This window comes from Panthera leo, chromosome C2, assembly GCF_018350215.1.
Source record: "Panthera leo isolate Ple1 chromosome C2, P.leo_Ple1_pat1.1, whole genome shotgun sequence".
Lineage (NCBI taxonomy): Eukaryota > Metazoa > Chordata > Mammalia > Carnivora > Felidae > Panthera > Panthera leo.
In genome coordinates, this window is record NC_056687.1 from 91,692,400 (window position 1) to 91,717,542 (window position 25,143).

At 36.0% G+C, this 25,143-nt stretch overlaps 1 protein-coding gene across 14 annotated transcripts in view; it reads right to left on the reverse strand.

The window, feature by feature from the left end:
• NAALADL2 (N-acetylated alpha-linked acidic dipeptidase like 2) overlaps positions 1–25,143 on the reverse strand; it is a 1,343,235-nt gene that overhangs the window by 1,226,434 nt on the left and 91,658 nt on the right. For 13 of the 14 annotated variants that reach the window (XM_042954993.1, XM_042954989.1, XM_042954981.1 and 10 more), the window contains one exon: positions 22,230–22,292. The gene's annotated coding sequence lies outside the window, so the exon portion shown is untranslated. Of the gene's footprint in view, positions 1–17,112; positions 17,219–22,229; positions 22,293–25,143 lie in introns of all 14 variants that reach the window. The other variant, XM_042954991.1, reaches the window with a different exon arrangement.

Consider the following 25,143-nt stretch of genomic DNA (forward strand, 5'->3'; position numbering starts at 1 on the left):
AGTGTTGGGCCTGCTTCTAATTCTGTCTCTCCCTCTCTCTCTGCTCCCCACCCACCCTTTATTCATTTCTTGGTTCGCAGCCCTCTCTTCCTTTTTTCCCCTTTGTTTGTTTGTATTATTTCTTTAATTCCACATATGAGTAAAATCATATGGTATTTGTCTTTCTCTGACTGACTTATTTCACTCAGCATAATGCTCTCCAGCTCCATCCATGTCGTTGCAAATGGTACGGTCTCATCCTTTTTTATAGCTGAAGGATATAACATCATATGTATGTGTATACACACACACACACACACACACACACACACACACACATACACACACAGACTCACACCACCTTTTCTTTATCCATTCATAAATCGATGGACACTTGGGCTGTTTCCATAATTTGGCTATTGTGGATAATCCTGCTATAAACATCAGGGTGCATGTATCCCTTTGAATTAGTATATTTGTATTCTTTGGGTAAATACCTAGCAGTGCAATTGCTGGATAATAGGGTAGTTCTCTTTTTAATTTTTGAGGAAGCTCCGCAGTGTTTTCCAGAGTAGCTGCACCAGTTTCCATTTCCACCAACAGTGCAGCCTTGAAAAAGAAAAGCAAAGCTGGAGGCAGCATAATTCCAGACTTTAAGTTATATTACAAAGAAAGTACTGGCAAAAAAACAGATACAGAGATCAATGGAACAGAACAGAAAACCAAGAAATGAACCCACAACTATATGGTCAATTAATCTTCAAGAAAGCAGGAAAGACTATCCAGTGGGAAAAAGACAGTCTCTACAACACATAATGTTGGGAAAACTGGAAAGCAACATGCAAAAGAATGAAACTGGAGGCTGTTTCAGATTTCTTCAGGTTTCTTAAACCATACACAAAAATAAATACAAAAGGGATTAAAGACCTAAATGTGAGACCTGGAGCCATAAAAATCCTAGAGGAGAACACAGACAGTAACCTCTTTGACATCAGCCATACCAGCATCCTTCTAGATATGTCTCCTGCAGCAAGGAAAACAAAAGCAAAAATAAACTACTGGGACTTCATCAAAATAAAAAAGTTTTTGCACAGCGAAGGAAACAATCCACAAAACTAACAGGCAACCAATGGAATGGGAAAAGATATTTGCAAATAACATATCTGATAAAGGGTTAGTACCCAAAATATATATAACTTACAAACTCAATACCCCCCCAAAAAACAATCCACTTATAAAATGGGGAGAAGACATGAATAGACATTTTTCCAAAGCAAACATACAGATGGCCAACAAACACATGAAAAGATGTTCAGTATCATTGATCCTCAGTGAAATACAAATGAAAACTACAATGGGGTATCACCTCAAACTTGTCAGAATGGCTAAAATCAACAGCACAAGGAAAAACAGGTGTTGGCAAGGATGTGGAGAAAGGAGAATATTCACACATTATTGATTTTTAGTAAAAACTCATACCTGGTTCTGCTAGGCATTTATTCATATATCTATTTATCTATCTAATTAAAACTTTTAGGCCAAATAAAATATAATTCTCATCCAGAATGTAAACTTAGTAATTATTAACAAGAAAATTATATTTTATAGTAAAAAGAATAGACTCTTTGAAATTATATTAGGCTCACATTTTTACTTCATCATTCACTAGCCACATCAGTTAAACTTCCTCAGTGTTACCTTCCCTCAGTTATGTATAGGAGATGCTAGGAATAATAATAAGATATCTCCTGGAACTTTAATAGATTAAATATGTCCTTATATGAAAGTGTTCCACCCACCAGAAGGCATTATAGAAAACGTGGCATTATTATTAACCTTTACATAACTAATTACTATAATCAGTAATCATAATAACCTTCACTAACATAATGACTACAATGTGCAACTTATTAGAAAACTTTATGCATATTTTTGTTAATCTTCAAAACAACTGTTAAAGATATGTGTGATAATTGGCTCCGGAAGATGGCGACATAGGAGGACACTAGGCTCACCGCGACCTGCTGATCACTTAGATTCCACCCACATCTTCCTAAATAGCCCAGAAAACCGCCAGAAGACTAGCAGAACTGACTCTCCAGAACCAAGTGTAGACAAGAGGCCCATAGAAGAGGGTAGGAAGGAGAGGTGGTGCGCTACACAGACTGATGGGAGGGAGCCGGGGCAGTGGAGGGGCAGCCCGCCCGGCAAGGCAGAGCCCCGGAGTCTGACTTACAAAAGCGGAGGGCTGGACAGAGTGTGTTCTGACAACCAGCAGGACTTAACATCTGGAACGTTATAAGTCAACAGCTCTGCTCCGAGAGCAGGAGGGCTAGAGGACAATGGGAGGGAGAGTTGTTGAGCCCTGGAGGACAGAGCTCAGCTCCGCAGGGAACGAAGGCGCTGCGAAGCGCCATCTCCCTCACCCATCCCACAGCCCAAATCCCAAAGGGAACCAGTTACCGTCAGGGAACTTGCTTGCACCGGGCAAATACCCAACACTGTGCTTCTGTAGATCCATCCCACCAACAGGTCAGCCTCCCTCCCGGTGCTGCAGGGCCCCTCCCGCAGCGGACCACCGAAAGCAAAGTGAGCTGAGTCTGCCCCTCCTGCCCCTGTGCACCTTGAGGATCCACCCTGGCTAATACGCCAGATCCCATAGAAGCAGCACCACAGGCCTGGCAGTGTGCAAGTAGCACAGACAAAGGCCATACCACTCCACAGTGAGTCCTGCCCCTGGGAGAGGGGAAGATAAGGTACACACAAGTCTGATTGTGGCCTCAGCGGTGGGCTGGGGACAGACATCAGGTCTGACTACAGCCCTGCCCACAAACACAAGTTACTCCAGACAGCACAGGGGAAGAGCCCTGCAGTTCCGGGACACTCCAGAGACTATCCAAAATAATGAAACTGGAAGAATTCTCCTCAAAAGAAACTCCAGGAAGTAGTGACAGCTAATGAACTGATCAAAAACGATTTAAGCAATATAACAGAAAGTGAATTTAAAATAATAGTCATAAAATTAATCGCTGGGCTTGAAAAAGGTATAGAGGATAGCAGAGAATCTATTGCTACAGAGATCAAGGGACTAAGAAACAGGAGGAGCTAAAAAATGCTATAAATGAGCTGCAAAATAAAATGGAGGCGACCCCAGCTCAGATTGAAGAGGCAGAGGAGAGAATAGGTGAATCAGAAGATAAAATTATGGAAAAAGAGGAAGCTGAGAAAAAGAGATAAAAAAAAATCCAGGAGTATGAGGGGAAAATTAGAGAACTAAGTGATGCAATGAAATGCAATAATATACGTATAATAGGGATTCCAGAGGAGGAAGAGAGAGGGAAAGGTGCTGAAGGGGTACTTGAAGAAATCATAGCTGAGAACTTCCGGGATCTGGGGAAGGAAAAAAGCACTGAAATCCAAGAGGCACAAAGAACTCCCTTCAGACGTAACTTGAATCGATCTTCTGCACGACATATCATAGTGAAACTGGCAAAATACAAGGATAAAGAGAAAATTCTGAAAGCAGCAAGGGATAAACATGCTCTAACATATAAAGGGAGACATATAAGACTAGTGACAGATCTATCTACTGAAACTTGGCAGGCCAGAAAGGAATGGCAGGAAATCTTCAATGTGATGAACAGAAAAAATATGCAGCCACGAATCCTTTATCCAGCAAGTCTGTCATTTAGAATAGACGGAGAGATAAAGGTCTTCCCAAACAAACAAAAACTGAAGGAATTCATCACCACTAAACCAGCCCTACAAGAGATCCTAAGGGGGATCCTGTGAGACAAAGTACCAGAAACATCACTTCAAGCATGAAACCTACAGACATCACAATGACTCTAAACCCATTACCTTTCTATAATAACACTGAATGTAAATGGACTAAATGCTCCAACCAAAAGACAAGGGTATCAGAATGGATAAAAACATAAGACTCATCTATTTGCTGTCTACAAGAGACTCATTTTAGACCTGAGGACACCTTCAGATTGAAAGTGAGGGGATGGAGAACTATCTATCATGCTACTGGAAGTCAAAAGAAAGCTAGAGTAGCCATACTTATATCAGACAAACTAGACTTTAAATTAAAGGCTGTAACAAGAGATGAAGAAGGGCATTATATAATAATTACAGGGTCTATCCATCAGGAAGAGCTAACAATTATAAATGTCTATGTGCCGAATACAGGAGCCCCCAAATATATAAAACAATTAATCACAAACATAAGCAACCTTATTGATAAGAATGTGGTAATTGCAGAGGACTTTAATACTTCACTTACAACAATGGACAGATCTAGACACAGGAACAATAAAGAAACAAGGGCCCTGAATGATACATTGGATCAGATGGACTTGACAGATATATTTAGAACTCTGCATCGCAAACCAACAGAATATACTTTCTTCTCGAGTGCACATGGAACATTCTCCAAGATAGATCACATACTGGGTCACAAAACAGCCCTGGAGTAGCCATACTTATATCAGACAAGCTAGACTTTTAAATAAAGTATACATGAATTGAGATCATACCGTGCATACTTTCAGACCACAATGCTATGAAGCTTGAAATCAACCACAGAAAAAGTCTGGAAAACCTCCAAAAGCATGGAGCTTAAAGAACACCCTACTAAAGAATGAATAGGTCAACCAGGCAATTAGAGAAGAAATTAAAAAATATATGGAAACAAATGAAAATGAAAATACAACAATCCAAATGCTTTGGGATGCAGCGAAGGCAGTCCTGAGATGAAAATACACTGCAATCCAGGCCTATCTCAAGAAACAAGAAAAATCCCAAATACAAAATCTAACAGCACATTAAAGGAAATAGAACAGCAAAGACACCCAAACCCAGCAGAAGAAGAGAAATAACAAAGATTAGAGCAGAAATAAACAATATAGAATCTAAAAAAAACTGTAGAGCAGATCAATGAAACCAAGAGTTGGTTTTTTGAAAAAATAAACAAAATTGATAAACCTCTAGCCAGGCTTCTCAGAAAGAAAAGGGAGATGACCCAAATAGATAAAATCATGAATGAAAATGGAATTATTACAACCAATCCCTCAGAAATACAGCAATTATCAAGGAATACTATGAAAAATTATATGCCAACAAACTGGACAACCTGGATGAAATGGACAAATTCCTAAACACCCACACACTTCTAAAACTCAAACAGGAAGAAATAGAAAGCTTGAACAGACCCATAACCAGTGAAGAAATCGATTCAGTTATCAAAAATCTCCCAATAAATAACAGTCCAGGACCAGATGGCTTCCCAGGGGAATTCTACCAGACATTTAAAGCAAAGATAATACCTATCCTTCTCAAGCTGTTCCAAAAAATAGAAAGGGAAGGAAAACTTCCAGACTCATTCTATGAGGCCAGCATTACTTTGATTCCTAAACCAGACAGAGACCCAGTAAAAAAAGAGAACTACAAGCCAATATCCCTGATGAATATGGATGTAAAAATTCTCAATAAGATACTAGCAAATCGAATTCAACAGCATATAAAAAGAATTATTCACCATGATCAAGTGGGATTCATTCCCGGGCTGCAGGGCTGGTTCAACATTCGCAAATCAATCAATGTGATACATCACATTAATAAAAGAAAAGATAAGAACCATATGATCCTGTCAATCAATGCACAAAAAGCATTTGACAAAATTCAGCATCGTTTCTTAATAAAAATCCTTGAGAAAGTCGGGATAGAAGGAACATACTTAAACATCATAAAAGCCAAACTGAGGACTTTCTCCCTGAGATCAGGAACACGACAGGGATGCCCACTCTCACCGCTGTTGTTTAACATAGTGTTGGAAGTGCTAGCATCAGCAATCAGAAAACAAAAGGAAATCAAAGGCATCAAAATTGGCAAAGATGAAGTCAAGCTTTCACTTTTTGCAGATGACATAATACTATACATGGAAAACCCGATAGACTCCACCAAAAGTCTGCTGGAACTCATACATGAATTCAGCAAAGTCACAGGATACAAAATCAATGTACAGAAATCAGTTGCATTCTTATACACTAACAATGAAGCAACAGAAAGACAAATAAAGAAACTGATCCCATTCCAACTGCACCAAGAAGCATAAAATACCCAGAAATAAACCTAACCAAAGATGTAAAAGATCTGTATGCTGAAAACTATAGAAAGCTTATGAAGGAAATTGTAGAAGATATAAAGAAATGGAAAAACATTCCGTGCTCATGGATTGGAAGAATAAATATTGTTGAAATGTCAATACTACCCAAAGCTATCTACACATTCAATGTAATCCTAATCAAAATTGCACCAGGACTCTTCTCAAAGCTAGAACAAGCAATCCTAAAATTTGTATGGAACCACAAAAGGCCCCAAATAGCCAAAGTAATTTTGAAGAAAAAGAACAAAGCAGGAGGCATCACAATCCCAGACTTATCCTCTACTATAAAGCTGTAATCATCAAGACAGCATGGTATTGGCACAAAAACAGACACATAGACCAATGGAATAGAATAGAAACCCCAGAACTAGACCCACAAAAGTATGGCCAACTCATCTTTGACAAAGCAGGAAAGAATATCCAATGAAAAAAAGACAGTCTTTAACAAATGGTGCTGGGAGAACTGGACAGCAACATGCAGAAGGATGAAACTAGACCACTTTCTTACACCATTCACAAAAACAAACTCAAAATGGATAAAGGACCTGAATGTGAGACAGGAAACCATCAAAATCCTAGAGGAGAAATCAGGAAAAAACCTCTCTGACCTCAGCTGTAGCAATCTCTTACTCAGCACATCCCCAAAGGCAAGGGAATTAAAAGCAAAAGTGAATTACTGGGACCTCATGAAGATAAAAAGCTTCTGCACAGCAAAGGAAACAATCAACAAAACTAAAAGGCAACCAACGGAATGGGAAAAGATATTTGCAAATGACATATCGGACAAAGAGCTAGTATCCAAAATCTATAAAGAGCTCACCAAACTCCACACCCGAAAAACAAATAACCCAGTGAAGAAATGGGCAGAAAACATGAATGGACACTTCTCTAAAGAAGATATCCAGATGGCCAATAGGCACATAAAAAGATGCTTAACGTTGCTCCTCATCAGGGAAATAAAAATCAAAACCACACTCAGATATCACCTCATGCCAGTCAGAGTGGCTAAAATGAACAAATTAGGAGACTATAGATGCTGGAGAGGATGTGGAGAAACGGGAACCCTCTTGCACTGTTGGTGGGAATGCCAACTGGTGCAGCCATTCTGGAAAACAGTGTGGAGGTTCCTCAAAAAATTAAAAATAGATCTATCTATCCTATGACCCAGCAATAGCACTGCTAGGAATTTACCCAAGGGATACAGGAGTACTGATGCATAGGGGCACTTGTACCCCAATGTTTACAGCAGCACCTTCAACAATAGCCAGATTATGGAAAGAGCCTAAATGTCCATCAACTGACAAATGGATAAAGAAATTGTGGTTTATATACACAATGGAATACTACGTGGCAATGAGAAAGAATGCAATACGGCCTTTTGTAGCAACGTGGATGGAACTGGAGAGTGTTATGCTGAGTGAAATAAGTACTACAGAGAAAGACAGATACCATATGTTTTCACTCTTATGTGGATCCTGAGAAACTTAACAGAAGTCCATGGGGGAGGGGAAGAAAAACAAAAGAGGTTAGAGAGGGAGATAGCCAAAGCATAAGAGACTCTTAAAAACTGAGAACAAACTGAGGGTTGATGGGGGTGGAGGGAGGGGAGGATGGGTGATGGGTATTGAGGAGAGCACCTTTTGGGATGAGCACTGGGTGTTGTGTGGAAACCAATTTGACAATAAATGTCATAATAAATAAATAAATAAATAAATAAATAAATAAATAAATAAGATAAGTGTTAGTGTTTTTATTTTGCATAGGAGAAAACCAAGGCTCAAAACACTTAAGAAACTGACCCAAATATACATCATGTGGCAGTGGGAGAATTTGAACCAAGGACTATGGATGCCAAAGCCTATGTCTTTTGCACCACACCAGACTTTCAAAATAGAGTTCAGCATCTCCCACTGAACGTCAGTAACATAGCTCCTGAAAAGCAGATATGAAAAAGCTAACCAGTAGTTCTTTTTTTCCTGCTGCATTAAATAGGAAATACTAGTATATGTTACACTTAACCCCAATATGCAATATATTTCACAAATCACAGTAAAACTCTAAGTAGCAGACTAATATAGTTGAATATGAAGTGCTTAAAACTTTGCTTCCTGATTACTGAGTGATTAATACAACAGTTAACTAAGAGTTGATTTGGATGCAATATCATGACCTCTCAATATCAGCCATTCAACAAGCACATCACTTTTGTTGATAAGCAGCATGTTTTCTGGAGAGGGTGTACCTGATCCTGACATTATTTTTTTTAAATTAATTTATTTATTTATTTTGAGAGAGACAGCATGCATGCAAGGGAAGGGTAGAAAGAGAGGGGAGAGAGAATCCCAAGGAGGCTCCACACTGTCAGCACAGAGGGAACCAGGTATGGGGCTCAAACTCACAAACAATAAGAGCATGATCTGAGCCAAATCAAAAGTTGGACATTTAACCAACTTAGCTACCAAGGTACCCCATGATTCTGATATTCTAACAACTATATCCGGGTCTTTTCAAATGTCATTTTATCCAAAATCATGTAGTAAGTGTAGATAAATATAACTTCTCCCTATGTAAACATCAGCTAAAAATGTATTTGAAGAATATGTAAAAGTCCTCAACATCTGAAGATAGATTGACTATGCACTGAGGATACATGAACCTGGGAGATATTTTATAAGGAACATCTTATATGTCATATCATACATCAGTACAAAAAAGTCTGCATCATTAAATAATGCACCAATAGAAAACTAAATGAACTTATTTCTGTTTAAAGTCAAGGGCAGACCTGGGTGGCTCAGTCAGTTAAGCATCTGACTTTGGCTCAGGCCACGATCTCACAGTTCATGAGTTCAAGCCCCGTGTTGGGCTCTGTGATGACAGCTCAGAGCCTGGAGCCTGTTTCGGATTCTGTGTCTCCTTCTCCATCTCTGCCTGCCCCCCTGCTTGCAATCCATGTATCTCTCTCAAAAATAAACCAACATTTTTAAATTTTTTTGTAAATGAAGTTAAGGGCAGGATGAAACATTTAGACTTTTGTCAAAAATAAAGTATGCAATATTGAAAACACATATACGCTCTGAAATCTGGTGTAATTCAAGTCATAGTTTTTATAAGCAATCCACAGTTAATAGATAAAAATAGACAGTACTAAACAACATTCATGTTATTACATAAATTTTACGACTATTCAAAATGTTATAAACTATCTATTGGATCCTCTGCTTATTTAAGGGAAAAAAGTGAATGTCTACCCCAAAAAGATGAACAACACAGTAAAAATTCCTTTTTGAAAAAAATGTTCAATTGGACACATTGTAAGCATACACTTTATACACTTATGCCTTTACCCTAGATAATACAGATGAATGATCTAAAGATAAAGACTGTCAGTGTTTTCAATTGTCTTTTTTACATATACTAAATTTCATTTAAATTATCCTTTTTTTCTCTGAACATGCTAAAAAAAAAAAAGAAAGAAAAAGAAAAAGTAGCTCCTTACCAAAGGGGATGAAAACAAGTCAGTAGCTTTAATTAGACCTTTTCTTTTAATTGTGTTGCAGGATGAGACTATTAGAAAACTTTTTTTTCTTTGATAATGTGTATGATGTAAACATGCGGTAGCATTAAAACTGTGAGAAGACTACCAAATGGGAAAATAGCATCACATATAGGATTTGGGTCCAGGGGGAACCAAAGTAGATGACAGTTGTGAGGCAGATCAGGAGTTGCAATTAAAAAAGTCATTCCCCAGAGCACTGAGGCCACTTATTTGGTCCACCTCATTTCTGTGAATAAAAATGCAAAATCATCTAAAATATTAAAGTTAAAAGCATTCTTCCAAAATTATAAACTAACAAATATGATAATTCATTATCATATTTAGTTAGACCAAACAGAAAATTCTTTCACCTATGGGGTTGACGGTGTCAATATCAGAAAACTGTGAGTCATTTAATTTACCATATTAAATGAACCTGTGTCAAAGATGTTCCTTTTCTCTGACCTTAAGCACTAGTTTTACATTGCTGCTTAATGAAAGAAATCTGTCAAAATTTCATTGTATTTATATAAAATACCCGCCAATATGTTTCATAATTCCATTTTTTAATAAAGTGAGGAAGACTTTAGCTCTTAGATGCTTAATAAATGTTTGCACAGTGATTACAGAAAGAAAATACACATTTTGTTCTTTTTGAATATTCAAGAACACAGTGTCTACTGCCCACCCTTACCAGAACTATTTAACTTAGTCAAATTATGTGGCTTTGAATTTAAAAATACATACATTTTAAAATCGTCATTAAAAAATGTCATTAAAATTGTGTTCACAGAACTGGCAACGCCACTTATTACATTTCTATTCTAGAAAAATTCAATACACCTGAGATTCATCAAAATGCAAGTAATGTCTAGATCCTACCCATTTCATCCCATCTCAACACCATGCGTATACTAATTCTTATTTCCTAAAGATTTTTATAGATAGTGCAAAGAGAGCCCAGGTGTTTAAAATCACTGTAATTAGTAATTAAATTACACAAAATGACTGTTTACCTAAAAAAAAAAGTCTAAAACCTAGACCAGTATTAATTACAGGTAATCAAGATGATTTTCCCTTTACTGTTTACTCATAAAACCCAGTTATACACCTTTAACTTTTCTCATATAGAACATTTGTCACTAGGAAACCTTTAATAGATTTTTTACAAAATATTTCAGAAATCAGTTCCAATTTGTGTATGAATCGTATCTAAAGTTACACTGTAAATAAAAATGCACAATAAATTTGAAATGTACATTAGTGACTTAAATAATATTTATGACAAGCCAATGATGAGTTGTTAAGGTATAGAAAGTGAAGGTAGGGAACACAAGAAAAGAAGCAATAAAGATGACAGGAGTCAGCACCTTTTCCTAAATTAGAAAATTCTTAAAGACAATCTAGTGCAGTAAAGAGCCTAAATCCTTACCCTTTGTCGCAATCCCCAGATGATGATATGATCACAAGGAAGAACCAAAGAACCCTTAGTTTCACTTACTCTCAACAGCAAAAAGACCAGAGAAAGTTTTTCTCTTTAAGTGTTTTCAAAGATTATATACTTTTATTATTATTAAAGTAATACATAGCTATTTTAGGAAATCTGGAAATTACACAGTAACACCCATGAGAAAATGTAAATTGCCTATAATTCTAGAATCTAGAGACAAATACTATGTGCAGTTTGGTGTATTTTCTTCTACCAAACTTCTTCTTTCTTTTTTTCTATGCATATGTACATAAGTTTTGACCTACTTTGCACCATACTTTGGGCACAATTTGGCATTCTGCTTTTTCACATAACACACCAGACATTTCCTTATGGTATTTTAAGTATGCTTTGAAAGCATCATGTTTCAGAGTTACATAATACTCCAACATATGGCTTCCCCATAATTTATTTAAAAGTTGTCCCATTGTGAGAAGTTAGGTTGTTTCTAATTTTATGTTTGCCTATTTGATAATGGATATAATTTTGAAGATTTATCTGTAGTTTTATCTATGCTTCTGATCTCCTCCTATACAAAAAGATTTCTACAATTAGATGTCTAAGTCAGAGGTAACAACTTTTTAAAGACTATTGATATATATATTACCAAACTGCTTTCTCAAAAGACTACATATTTTTCATGTGACTCTGTGGTTTATGAAGGTGATTCCTTTTCCACTTACAGCTTTATGCTTTAAGAATGTGGTGACATCAGTGAAGTATTTCTAATTCCTTTATAATTTACTATTCTAACATTTTGTTTAAATGCTATAAACTGAAAAGCTTCAGAGAGCATTTCAAAATGTACTTACACTCATGTTACTTGCAATATGCAGTTTAAAAAGTTCTTACTAACTTCACCAAACTTTACCATAATACCACTTGACTCAGAACTGTAGCTTCAGAAAAGCAAAAATAAAATTAAGCTATGATATCTTAGAAAGAGCATGAGATTTTCAACCTTACAGACCTGAAGAAAACACAGAATATTGTACCTAATGAGATATGTAACCTTAGAAAATTGTTTTACCCCATTTGATTCTGTTTCTCCAACACTAAAATGGAGCAATGTCTACTGTTCCGGATTGTCGTATGAAGTGTGTGTGTGTGTGTGTGTGTGTGTGTGTGTGTGTGTGTGTCATGAGATACTGAAAAGGAAAAGGCTTGCCCATCACCATTCTGTACATTCTATAGTTATAGGACACAAATCCCACTTTAGCATAAAGTTATTAGCTTTTAGTGTTTCATTCTTAAAATAGTCCTTTATAGACTATCAAACATGTGAGGAATGCTTCCAACATAAAAGACAGTAAAACAAACAAAAAAGGGAACCAGAGGGAAAAAGACTAAGCAGAGTGAGAAAGACTTCAACAAAATATAATATAGTGTACCATAAAACAAGAACAGAATGCCATAAAATAGAAATAATCACAGAATAAAGAGTTCTTAAAAGTTACAAAAATAATAATAAAAGATGAAATTTTAAAAAAGAAGCACCAGAAACAAAAAGAAATATAAAGTAACAGGGGAAAAAAAAGAAAAATATCTGAGAATTAATCCAGGATAGCTACAATTTTCTCCAATAGGAGTTGCAGAAATAAAGAGAGACATCAGAGGAAACAAAATCACAATAATAAAATAGCAATAACAATAATGAGAACAACCCCAAAATCATCAAACTAAAAGACAAGTTTGAAAAAGCACATAGATGCCCAAAAAAGAGACCGTGAAATTTCCTGAGAAAAGCAGTACCAACCATCAGCATGGCCTCTGACTTCCCAGCAGAAATATCACAAGATAATAGAGGCTTACAAATTCTGAGAAGAATCTGCCTGTGCTCACCCAAACTATCAATCAAGCATAAGGGGAGAATAAAGACATTTCAAACATGTAAGGAGTCAAAAAATTTTCCCAAACCCTCTTTCTTAGAAACCCACGAGAGGCAGAAATAAGATAAAGGCAACACAGGATCCTAAAACCGAAAGCAGAACAGAAAAGTTGTGGGATGACAGTGGTACCTGGGCAAGAAATAACAGTTAAAACTGATGCAGGAGATGGGGCACCTGGGTGGCTCAGTCAGTTAAGCACCTGACTTCAGCTCACCTCATGATCTCACGGTTCTCCCAGTTCATAGGTTCAAGCCCTGCATTGGGCTCTGTGCTGACAGCTCAGCGCCTGGAGCCTGCTTCCGATTCTGTCTCCCTCTCTCTCTGCCCCTCCCCTGCTCTCACTCGGTCTCTCTTTCTCTCTCTCAAATACATATAAACATTAAAAAAATTTTTTTTAAATGATGCAAGAGAATGAAGGGACACAACAGGAATATTTCCAGGGCAAAAACAAGAACAGTTTAATGTAGCTAATAATTATTTTATGAACTTTTCCTAAATACATTCCATTCTTCACTCTCAACCTTTCTCTCTCTCCCCACCAAGCTCCAGGAGTTTATTTTGCTGGTGTTTCAAAAGAACACTTTTTTCTTAGTTTCTTCTGGGATCTCTCACTGTTCTCATTTCCTCAGGACCAAAGTTCTTTACTTTAGCCCCTGCCTTCAATAACAAGGCATTAAAGGACCTGCTTTCCTGAGAACAACAAAGATCATTTAATAATGCTATTGATAGCCACTTAATAGCCCTGTTATAGAACACTGGGGAACAAATAGCAACAGACACATATAAAATGTATAAAGAAAAGTATGTGAGACAGAAAAAAACAATCATAATGCATGTACTGGTTCAGAAGTAAACAATACTCAGTGATTACAAATGTAAAAACCATTAATTTAACAATCAACTGTGATATAACTTTCTAATTAAAATGGAGGGTAATTTGGATAGCTGGGATGTGATCTTAGAAAAATAAAGTCTCAACCAACAAAACAAGAAGTCAATGGATAATAACAATTTATAAATTAAGAGATAACTACATAAGCACAGAGCTATCAGAAGAAAAACTTGGAACAGCTGAAACTCATCTCTTAGGAGTAGGAATGGACAGAGGTAGTAGCAGGTTGCTATGTTTTGGGGTTTTGTTTTTTGTTTTTTGTTTTTGTTTTTTTCATTTTAAGCCTATATAAGTTTTAAACTGTTTGGAGAATACTTACATAAAATGATTTAAAAATAAAACACAGCCTAAACTTTTGTTGTTTAAGAAGGAAAACTTGGAGAGTCACCTCCAAGTTGCTTACGCATCTGACTTCATCTCAAGTTATGATCTCACTTTTGGTGAGTTCAAGCCCCATGTCAGGCTCTGTGCTGACAGCTCAGAGCCTAGAGCCTCCAGATTCTGTGTCTCCCTCTCTTTGCCCCTCCCCGGCTCTCACCTGTGTGCGTTCTCTCTCTCTTTCTCTCTAATTAAACATTAAAAACAATTTTTCTAAATAAATTTTAAGAAGGAAAACTTGGAAAGAGAGGACAGAGAAATAGACCTAAGTGAGGGAAAGGGAGAGGAAAAGAATGAAGTAAAAGCAAAAGAGACACTATAGAGAGAGGATCTATAAAACACCTCAGAAAGTAGCTTTCTCAAAATGTTTTTCATTAAATGCAAAAGAAGTAATCAAAGTAATTTAACCTGATTGCTAATTACTATCTCTGGAATGTGTTAATTATTGTACTATATTTGTAAATAAGAAATAAGCATCAGTAAAATAGCTTAATTATTTACACTGTATTTCTTCATTCACTCTCCCATCATATCCTAATTTGGCCTACTCTTCTTACACACAGATGTCCCAACTCCTTCCCAGACAACCATCCTGCCTCTTATTGGTTCCTTCCACAGAAGACCTCTCTTCATAATGGCACACCCAGCTCAAGAACTTAACACTGCCCATTGCCTAGGTTTAAAGTACTCTACCTGGCTGTGAAATCCTGACACTGCTTACTTCTCTTCAAATCCAGTACCTGCCCAGGAAAAATCCTCTGTTCCAGTCACTAAGGTCTTCTCGCACTGCCATTCTCCCTGGTGTTACCACCAAAGGACTACTTTTATAGTTCATTCTATTGGTCACCCCAGAAAGGATTCTATTTACCTGTCTCATTTACCAAAAATCTCCTCATCTGTCACAGTCCAGTCAAGTCATATTGACTTCAAAACATGCCTTCTCTGAAAATTCCACAGCACACATATTTAACTCTTATCTAATGACTTTGACAAACACTGCTTCCACTTCATATTAGCACCTATTTAAATATGTTCCTATCCCCAATTTTGTCTTATTTTTTCATTGCCAGTTTTGTTTTCCTATTATTATAGACAGTTGTGCAGCAGGAAACATACAGAATGCCACATTCTATAACTAAAATCATAAATGGGAGTCCAGTACAGCTTTTTGACTGCTTAAAATATATATTTCTTAGCATCTGGTGCATTTTCATACACATGCCACATACTCAGGATATACTGAATGGTTCACTGACCAACCCACTTTAAATTTACTAAATAAACATACTGTACTTATACAGTTGTCAAATCCCTAGATTATCCTTCATGTTATTTAATTATTGCCTTTCATCTTTCTGACCTGAATCTGTACTTTAGCACATATCAATGTTGTCACACATTCCAACTTTCTAATTTAGAAGCAATTAGATCATTATGTAAAAAATTCACAAAAGATTATTCAGATATCTGGTAATCAAAAATAATCTGTTACTCGGGGCGCCTGGGTGGCTCAGTCAGTTAAGCGTCTGACTTCAGCTCAGGTCATGATCTCACGGTCCGTGAGTTCGAGCCCCGCGTCGGGCTCTGGGCTGATGGCTCAGAGTCTGGAGCCTGCTTCCGGTTCTGTGTCTCCCTCTCTCTCTGCCCCTCCCCCATTCATGCTCTGTCTCTCTCTGTCTCAAAAATAAATAAACGTTAAAAAAATTAAAACAAAATAATAATCTGTTACAAAAATTCTTTACTAAAGTCTCTTCATAATTTTTAGTGTGCTTCATTCCAAGTTAAAATGAAATGGGTTTAAAAACAAATGGAATGTGGAGGATGGTGTAATAGGTATTGAGAGGAAGGAGCCTCTGAAAAGTTTTCTTTGAAATTCATGTTACCTGAATTTTAATATTTTAGGAATAAATATCCAATAAAAGTTTGGAATTAAAGAAGAACGATATGGTAAGAGTAAAAAAAAATGTGAGAAAAGCTTTGTAGAGTTCTACTGTGTGCAAAACCTTACTTACAGTAGAATAAGTATGTGTCCCAAACAGAAACTGTTATTCCTGTTTTGAGAGATGTTTTATTTTAACTCTCCCCTTCCATACCCATATGGCAAATAGTACATAGATGGGCCACAACTACTAACAGAAGAAAATTCTATCAAATTTTCAAGAGAGAAATTCAAAATACCTATTATTAAGAAAACCCATATGTGAAGTTCCTAGTATCCAGGCAACAAGCTGTCATGAGCCATGCTGTATTGCTGGGAAAGGCTTTGTCCTAATGCAAACAAAACAAAATAAAAACGTACTCCTGAAAATCTGCATAGCTATATTAATGAAAAAGAGAAGCCAAATTGGGCATGTTAGCATGAACAGACGTTCAATAAACAGTAATGGAATGGAGGAGATTTATACCCCTTTGTCGAGACAATTAAAAACAATTAAAGTTATCCTTGTCAACAGTCAGCTTCTAATGTTGTGTGCAAAATTCACAAGAGGTCTTCCTGCCAATAATATATTTGACTATCAAAGCTTTGACAGAAAACTGTTTTGCTTTGTCCTACTTCTTCTCCAAGTTTTTTAACAATTGTCTTTGGTAACTTAAGAAAAAATTTGGCACAGAGATTTTGTTAAAATGTACATTAAGGCTGCCTGCCAAGGTAATAGTATAGAACAGGTGCTGTCAGAGCCAGAAGGTGAAAGCAAAAGAAGGAAACCAATAGACAGAATGAGCATAGGAAATGACCCCAAAACAAGGCAGCCTGTGCTTCATACTGTTACCAACACCTGGTCCAGCCGGAAGCCATCCTTCGGCCACTCGTCCAGCTTACAGTTGTTTACACATCCCACTGGCAGGCTTGGCTACATCTTCTGCCTTTTTTTTCTTCTTACTAAAAGAAATTCTATTTTGTGAACTTTTGATTCCCTACTTTTGATTCCCTACTTCCAATATATAATGAGTTAGTGATTTTTCTGATTTGTTTGAGCTCTTATGATACAGCCAGGAAATAACCATTTTTGTCTTACTAGAAATTCCTATTTATTGTTAAAGTTTGTACACTTATAAATGTTAAGACATTATGGATTTGGGGCTGATATCCTTGGGCTCTTTTACACATTAAGAAAATTACAGATGATCCCTGATTTACAAAGTCTCATGATATTGCAACTTTAAGATGATACAAAAGGGATGTACATTCAGTGGAAACTGTACTTCACATTTTGATATTTGATCTTTTTCTGGGCTAGCGATATGCTGTATGATATTCCATTGTGATTCTGGGCAAAGGCAGAGACCTGCAACTTCCAGTCAGACATGCAATCACAAGGGTAAATGACCCATATGCTTACAACCATTCTGCTATCCATATAGCAATTCTGTTTTTCACTTTCAGGACCACATGTAATGAATTACATGAGCTATTCAATACTTTATTATAAAACAGGCTTTAGTTAGATCATTTTGTCCAAATATAGGTTAATGTAAGTGTTCTGCACACATTTAAAGTAGGCTAAGCTAAGGGGCGCCTCGATGGCTCAGTCGGTTAAGCGTCCAACTTTGGCTCAGGTCATGATCTTGCAGTTCATGAGTTCAAGCCCCGCATCAGGCTCTGTGCTAACAGCTCAGAGCCTGGAACCTACTTCTGATTCTGTGTCTCCCTCTCTCTGCCCCTCCCTTGCTCATTCTCTCTCTCTCTCTTTCAAAGAATAAAGAAACATTTAAAAAACTATTTTTTTTAAGTAGGTTAGGCTAAGCTATGATGTTTGGTAAGTTAAGTGCATTAAATGCATTTTAGACAGGTTATTTTTCAACTTAACGATGGGTTTATTGGGATGTAACCCCATCAAAAGTAGAAGATCTGTAACCAAATTTTTATTTTATATATTAGAAACCTATAGTTGTTAAAGACAGAGGGTCATGTTTTTGCTTAAAAAAAAACCCATATTTTAGAGGGATTATAAAGACATTTAGAATGCCTTTGTGGTTCACTTTTAATCTCTTCATTTGTTTGTCTATTTCACTTGGACCAGCTTTAGATCAGATGCAGGACTGCTAAACTGAGACTGGATAACAAGAGGTAGCTTATATCAAATGTTGACATAGGAGGTGTGGGGAAGCAAATTCCTACACTAAATATTCCTAAAATTAAATCCATAATACGTATTGTGTCTGTGTGTTATGAACCCCTAGGCCTCAACTGTAGGAAAGGAAATCTTTTTGCCTTCTGCCCATCATAACTTGTTGGCCAGGGCTCTGTAAATGAGACTGACAAAAGAGAGATTAATAAGAGAAAACCAAACAAAAATTCATTAACATGTGCATTGGACATACACAAGACAGTACTTAGAGATGAGTAATTCAAAGATAAGGTTAGAATTTGGGGTCTATATATCTAACTTGCTAAGGGAAAGGAAGCAGGAGAAAGGGAACCTTGGAAAAGCAATCACTATTTGGAAAAATAAATGGGCCTTTAGGAAAATAAATGAAGGATGTGACAGCATTGTGGTAGTATCTGTTAGGGTGTGGTAATCTTAGAATTGCTTTGCAGAAAGGGATGTAATGACTTTGAGTTCTTTTTGGAAGTCTCTGTGTTTAGGCAGATAAGGGATTTCAGGAACTCAAATACCTTCAGCTCAAAATAACTCTTATGCCAAAGAGGCAAAATCAAACATGGCATATCCTGATCCCCTCCACAACATTCCCCAGTTTTATTGCTCTCACTTCTGCTTCTTTACTACTCTTAATTTACTTTTCTACTCTTAATTTCTACTCCTCATTTTATTTGTTTTATTTGGGTATTCTTAGCCTGTATTTTGACTGATAGCAAGCCAGATAAATGTCCATTAATCCATCACACTAGGCAGCATTTCTTTGAGAAGTGCCTCTTCTTCATTTTGCAAAATGTTGTCATTACCCTATGGACAACAGGTTACATTAACACAATATGGCATCCTTGTTTATATTTTCTTTATTGCTTAAATATTCTATATGGTTAGGTTTTGTACTTTTAAAGGTTATTTTTAGTTTTGGGGAAAAAACATAATTTAAATATTCTGCCAAAATTATTGGGTTTATTGAAACTACTAGTTTGTATCTCCTTATCCTTAGGGCACTAAAAAGACATGAAAGCTGATATCCTTACTCTGTGCAGCTTTGAGTGGGTGTTCACAGTCCTTCCAGAATTACATGTGGTCATGCCAAAAAAATTTTCAGAAATACTCCACTGGTCTCAAAGGACAATCCAGCAGAAAAATGACCATAAAACAGGACATTTAAAGGAATAATGCCAGAAAAGCTGGTCAAAGAAAAGTCTGTAGAATGGAGAACCGCCCCTGTTAAAGTGGTAAGAAATATAGAATCTATGTTTATAAGTGAACCCAAAATGTCCACATTATACAATAATATACAGTTGACCTTTGAACAATATGGGCTTGAACTATGCAGGTCCACTTACACATAGTTCCATAAATGTATTTTCTCTTCCTTATCATTTCAACAACACTTTCTTTTTTATACTTTACTTTATTCTAAGAATATAGTGTAAAATACATATAACATACAAAATATGTGGTAATGAATTATTTATGTTATCGCTAAGGCTTCCAGTCAGCACCAAGTTATTAGCAGTTAATTTTGAGGAAGTTGAAAGTTATACACACATTTTCAACCACCTGGGGCACGACTCCCTAGGTCAACTGTACACTAAAGTACTTTTGTGATTTGTTAATCACCATAATTTTTTAAATAATTTATTTATCTAAGTAATCTCTACATCCAACATGGGGCTCAAATTCATGACCCCAGATCAAGAGTCATATGCTCTTCTGACCAAGTCATCCAGGCACTGCCCCCCCATCACCATAATATTTAAAGGTTCCTTATTAAGTTATTTTTGCTTAAAAAACAAATAAAATTTATCCTCTTTATATGTTATCTTAAAATATATAAAAAGTGTAACCAAAGTTACCATTCCATCTCTCTCATTACAAAAGAATTACATAATGCATTTTAACATTTATAATGTATTTATAAGCTTTTATAATGTATGTTAACTAATGTATTTTCTAGAGTTAGAAAATGAATAAATTAAAATTGGTTATATTGTTATTTCTTCTTTTGCTAAAAATCATTTTCTTCACTTATTCTTAGTTTCCTCCAAAACTTTTTTAGACTGTTTAAAGAGAATTCATTGACATTTTTTATTTACAAATTGACATGTTATTTATTTTTAAAATTGCATTTCATATGGATTTACTTTGATGGAACATCTTATTATGAATCAAAAAGTAAGGAGGAGATGTGGAAAAGAATTTTACCATTTGTGACAACTGATCAGGGAAAGAAGGAGTCATAAGTGGTGAGTCTTTGAAGGAAGCCCCTGGTAGGTCAACTTATCCATTTTCCAGAGTTTTACATTTAATTCTGTCATCCCACACTATAAATATTGAGAGCCTCCTAGGTGCAAAGTACTAAAATAGATCCTGAGAAAACACGGTGAATTAACCCAGGTTCTTGCTTCTAAAGACCTTATATTCTAATAAAAACATTTATATAGGTGTGAAGGAGGAAGATGACCTCCTTTATTATGCACAGTAACTAGTGCTGTGAGAATTTGACCAGCCGGGTTTGAAGAGAACATCCAATATCAGATGAAGTCTTTCTAATTTAACTGCCACTATTCATAATTATATCTAAATTCCTAAGCATGGCTAAGCATGGCTCATGAGGACATTCATGATCTGCCTCATGCTTAATTCTTTATAGACATATCACGCTATCTTAAATACTCTACTTCAGACATTACAAACCACTCTGCAACTACAACTTAATCTTCCTCCACCTTCTACTGACACATCACTCCCTGAGCATCCATCTCGCGTCTGACTTAGGTGCTCACTGCATTTATCCTATTGTACCCCATGCTTTTCCCTATTGTTTTCATTCATTATACTACCTTGTATTTGCCTATTTTTTGACTGACTGCCACTACATTGTGAGGTCTTGAGAAGCAGATACATATTCTTCACCATCATGTCGTCAATATAAAGTAAATGGCACATAATAAGTGTTCAATAAATATTTGTTGAATGAATGAGTGAATTAGTTCAACTTCTATTTCCAAGAGAAACAGAATATTACTAATTGGTCCATTCCATGATCTTTCAAGTAGAAAGCTAAATAATCTCAAATGACGGCACAATCTCTAACCAATTATACTGATTAAAATCTCTTAAAGTATAATTATATGAAGATTTACTTTACTTTAATTTAATATCCATAATAAAAAAAGCTGCTAGCAATTTGTAATTAGTTCCTTTTTTTTCCAAATCCATATTAACTCAGAATTCAAGTACCACTATGATACATTTATAGAAGATAATTCGTATAACTGCTTAGCACAGTACGTGGCGCAGTACAAGACCTCAATAATGTTAGCATGATGGCAGGAGTGCACAATAGTGGACTGGTTTAGGGTGATGACAAAAATGAATATGTATCAATGATATTATGTACAAATTATACGAAAGACATGTATTCAAGATTATATTATAAAAATGATAAAAATTTAGACAGATTTCAAAATACAAGAAATGCATAGCCATATTACTTCCTTACAAGTAATATGGTTATTAGCATTATTATTAGATTAAGCATGATAACAGCAAACCATTGTACTGGAGAAGAGAATGTGAAATATAATTGCATAATTTTACAGTGCTTTGTAATGAATGGAATAATTCTCTCCAATGTCCAAAAATGTAAGTAAACAATATTGACATCTGAATACTTTTGACAAAAACAGCAGTTATAGAGAAAAAGAGGGGAAAGGCTTTTATATTCTCTTAACTGTTCAAACGGTTTTACAAATATTTGTAAAAAGTCACCAATAGAGGGCTTACCTGGGGTCAAATGAGAGAGGCCCTAAACCATCAAAAGTTATTTCCAGTGTCCAGCTGGGAGATCTAAAACAGAGAATAACAAAGACAGTTTGTGACAAAGCTGACACACAGTATTCTGGAAGGAGTGAAATCAATTGTGACATTTTTCATTTATTTGTAAATGCCTCTTTGGCAGTACACTCACTCAAAACGACAGTTGATTCTTACAGAATAGGGGAGGTGATGGTAAAATAGAGAAATCCTGACAGTTGCTTTAATGAGATTCTGTATTAGGGCTACACTAACATTTTCCCCCAACAAGGAGCTTGCCCTTCATTTTCAATATCATAATTCAGTAATTTGGAAAATGTTATCTCTATGAAAAACTAAACCAGTCAGTCCTTAGAAGCCACTGCCAAGTTTATTTTCTTTTTATTTTTCAATTTGGAAAAAATGGTAAAACAAGTATCTGAATAAATGTCAGCCATATAGACTAATTATGTCTTCTTATTAAAAGAGTATTATTTTTTATTAAAAATGGCAATGTGGACTATGACTGAACAAGTCAAGGCACACTTTCCAGTAAGTCAATATTTGTTTGAAAATATTAGAGTATAATTAAAGCTACATCTTAAAAGTCTTTAATTTTAATATTTTAAGTTCCTAAGGGAAAGGAAATTATCAGCAAAGTAGTTTCACTAGTCTTTATAATTTGAGCAACTCCAAATTAAGCAGTCTCAAGTCTCCACTTCATTTATTCATTCAATTGTTCTTTGATCATATGCTAAGTTCTTGGTGAAGTTGCAAAGCAACTGGCAAAAACTTACTTCTAAAAAACACGTAAATTATGTGCATGTAAAACATGTGCAGGTAAAATGCGATCCAATCCTGGGTTACCCAGAATCTATTATCTATTTGTCAGCCAATAGGTATTTACTGAACTGGTAAACTGCATAAAGTCAAATATCTGTGAACAGCAAAATGAAAAAACATGCATTTTGGCATTTAATATGCCAGTACAATCTTTGGCATTATAGGTTCAAAGTCTAGATTCCAGAGAAGTGAACTAATTAAGAGACAGGAGAGAAGTAACAAGCTTTTGTTTCTAATTTTGTTGTCCATAAAGTAGAGTTAGTAATATTTACTGCATATGATTGTTAGGATTAAACAAATGTTGGGGGAGGAATAAAACACCTAGCAGAGTGTTTGGCTCATACACAGTAAGCTGTCAAAAATGATATACTTATAATAATTATAAGGCTTTATCTTGATCAAAACACATGACATCTTTCTCAAATACAACAAGAACATAAGTAGCAACATGAAATAAGAGAAAACCCTGGCTGTCAGGATACTATAATAAGAACTCTAGTTCTATCTCTCCCACTAATAGCCTCTTTGCAACTCAATTCTCTCATCACAAATATGGCACTGACATTCCTACCCTTACATAAAACCTCAACTTAGCTTGGCTATGAAAACTGTCTGGGTACTCCAAGTACCCAAATATTATACATTCTTCTGGAATATGGCCAGTAAATATGGCAGTGAGCACCATTTAAGTCTGGCAAATTAACCGTGGTCCAAGATTTGAGGGTGGTAATTTTACCCAGCTTGACAATGGTTAATTTTTAGTAATGCTCAATACAGCTGCAAAACTCCTTAATCAGCTAAATGTGTACAGACTCATGAAAGTTTTTGTCTCCTTATTCTATCTTCAGTTTACCTACAACACTGGTTCTCAAATGTAGCTACATATTAAAATCACTAGGGGGATGTGTTCAATGCTAATATCTATGTGCAACCCAGACCAATTCAAAATATTTTTTTAAAAGCTTCCTAGGTAATTGTAATGTGCAGCCAGGGTTTAGAACCACTGGCCTACAGCTGTATCATTTCTCTAATAAACACTATTGGCTTTCTACCTATTTTTCTTCTTTTCTTTTCTGTGAATCAGAGCCCCTGATTCACCTTAGGTGTCTTTTCCTAAGAAACTCTGGAGTGAATGCTTATGCCCAGATTCAGGACAACTTTGATTTAGGCTCAGTGAATCATAGTGGTCCCAATTCCTTTGCCAGAGATTGACTTCAGGGTATGTATGTTACCCATATAAAATGGAAGGAAAGTGTGCTGGGATTCTTAACAAAGTTTCCACCCTCCTAACAAAATGCTTTTTCTCCTGCTGTTACATATGGATATGATGCCTAGAACTGATGTAGTCATCTTGTAAGCATGAAGGAAGACAGTCTGAGGACAAAGCTAACATCTTGAGGATGGCAGAGCAGAAGGTTAGAAAGAAACAGAGTCTGTGATAATGTCATTCAGCTGCTGCAGTAGTTTGTCCCATTTCTGAACTTACGTGAAACAAATTCAAACAGCATCAAAGCACTCTGTACTTACATAGCATCCCAACTGTATTAAACCAACAAAGACGGGTATATCCCAAGTCTAAGTTTAGGTCAAAAATTTCTTTTATTGTTTATATTTTGAAATCCTTTATGAAGTAAACCAACTGGTGAAAAATGTTCCATTTTTTCTTACAAACCAGATAAATCTTAGTTTTATTTAAATGGCTTTAGGGGTGCCTGGGTGGCTCAGTCGGTTAAGCGGCCGACTTCGGCTCAGGTCACGATCTCGCGGTCCGTGAGTTCGAGCCCCGCGTCGGGCTCTGTGCTGACAGCTCAGAGCCTGGAGACTGCTTTGGATTCTGTGTCTCCCTCTCTCTCTGCCCCTCCCCTGTTCATGCTCTGTCTCTTCTCAAAAATAAATAAACGTTAAAAAAAATTTTTTTTAAATAAATAAAAAAATAAATGGCTTTATAACATTTATTTTTACTAAAAACTATTGTGCAATACACAATATAAGAAATTTAACAGCAGATCCCATCAAATAACTTTTTTCAGAAGTACTAATTTGTTCTAGTTTTTTATAGACA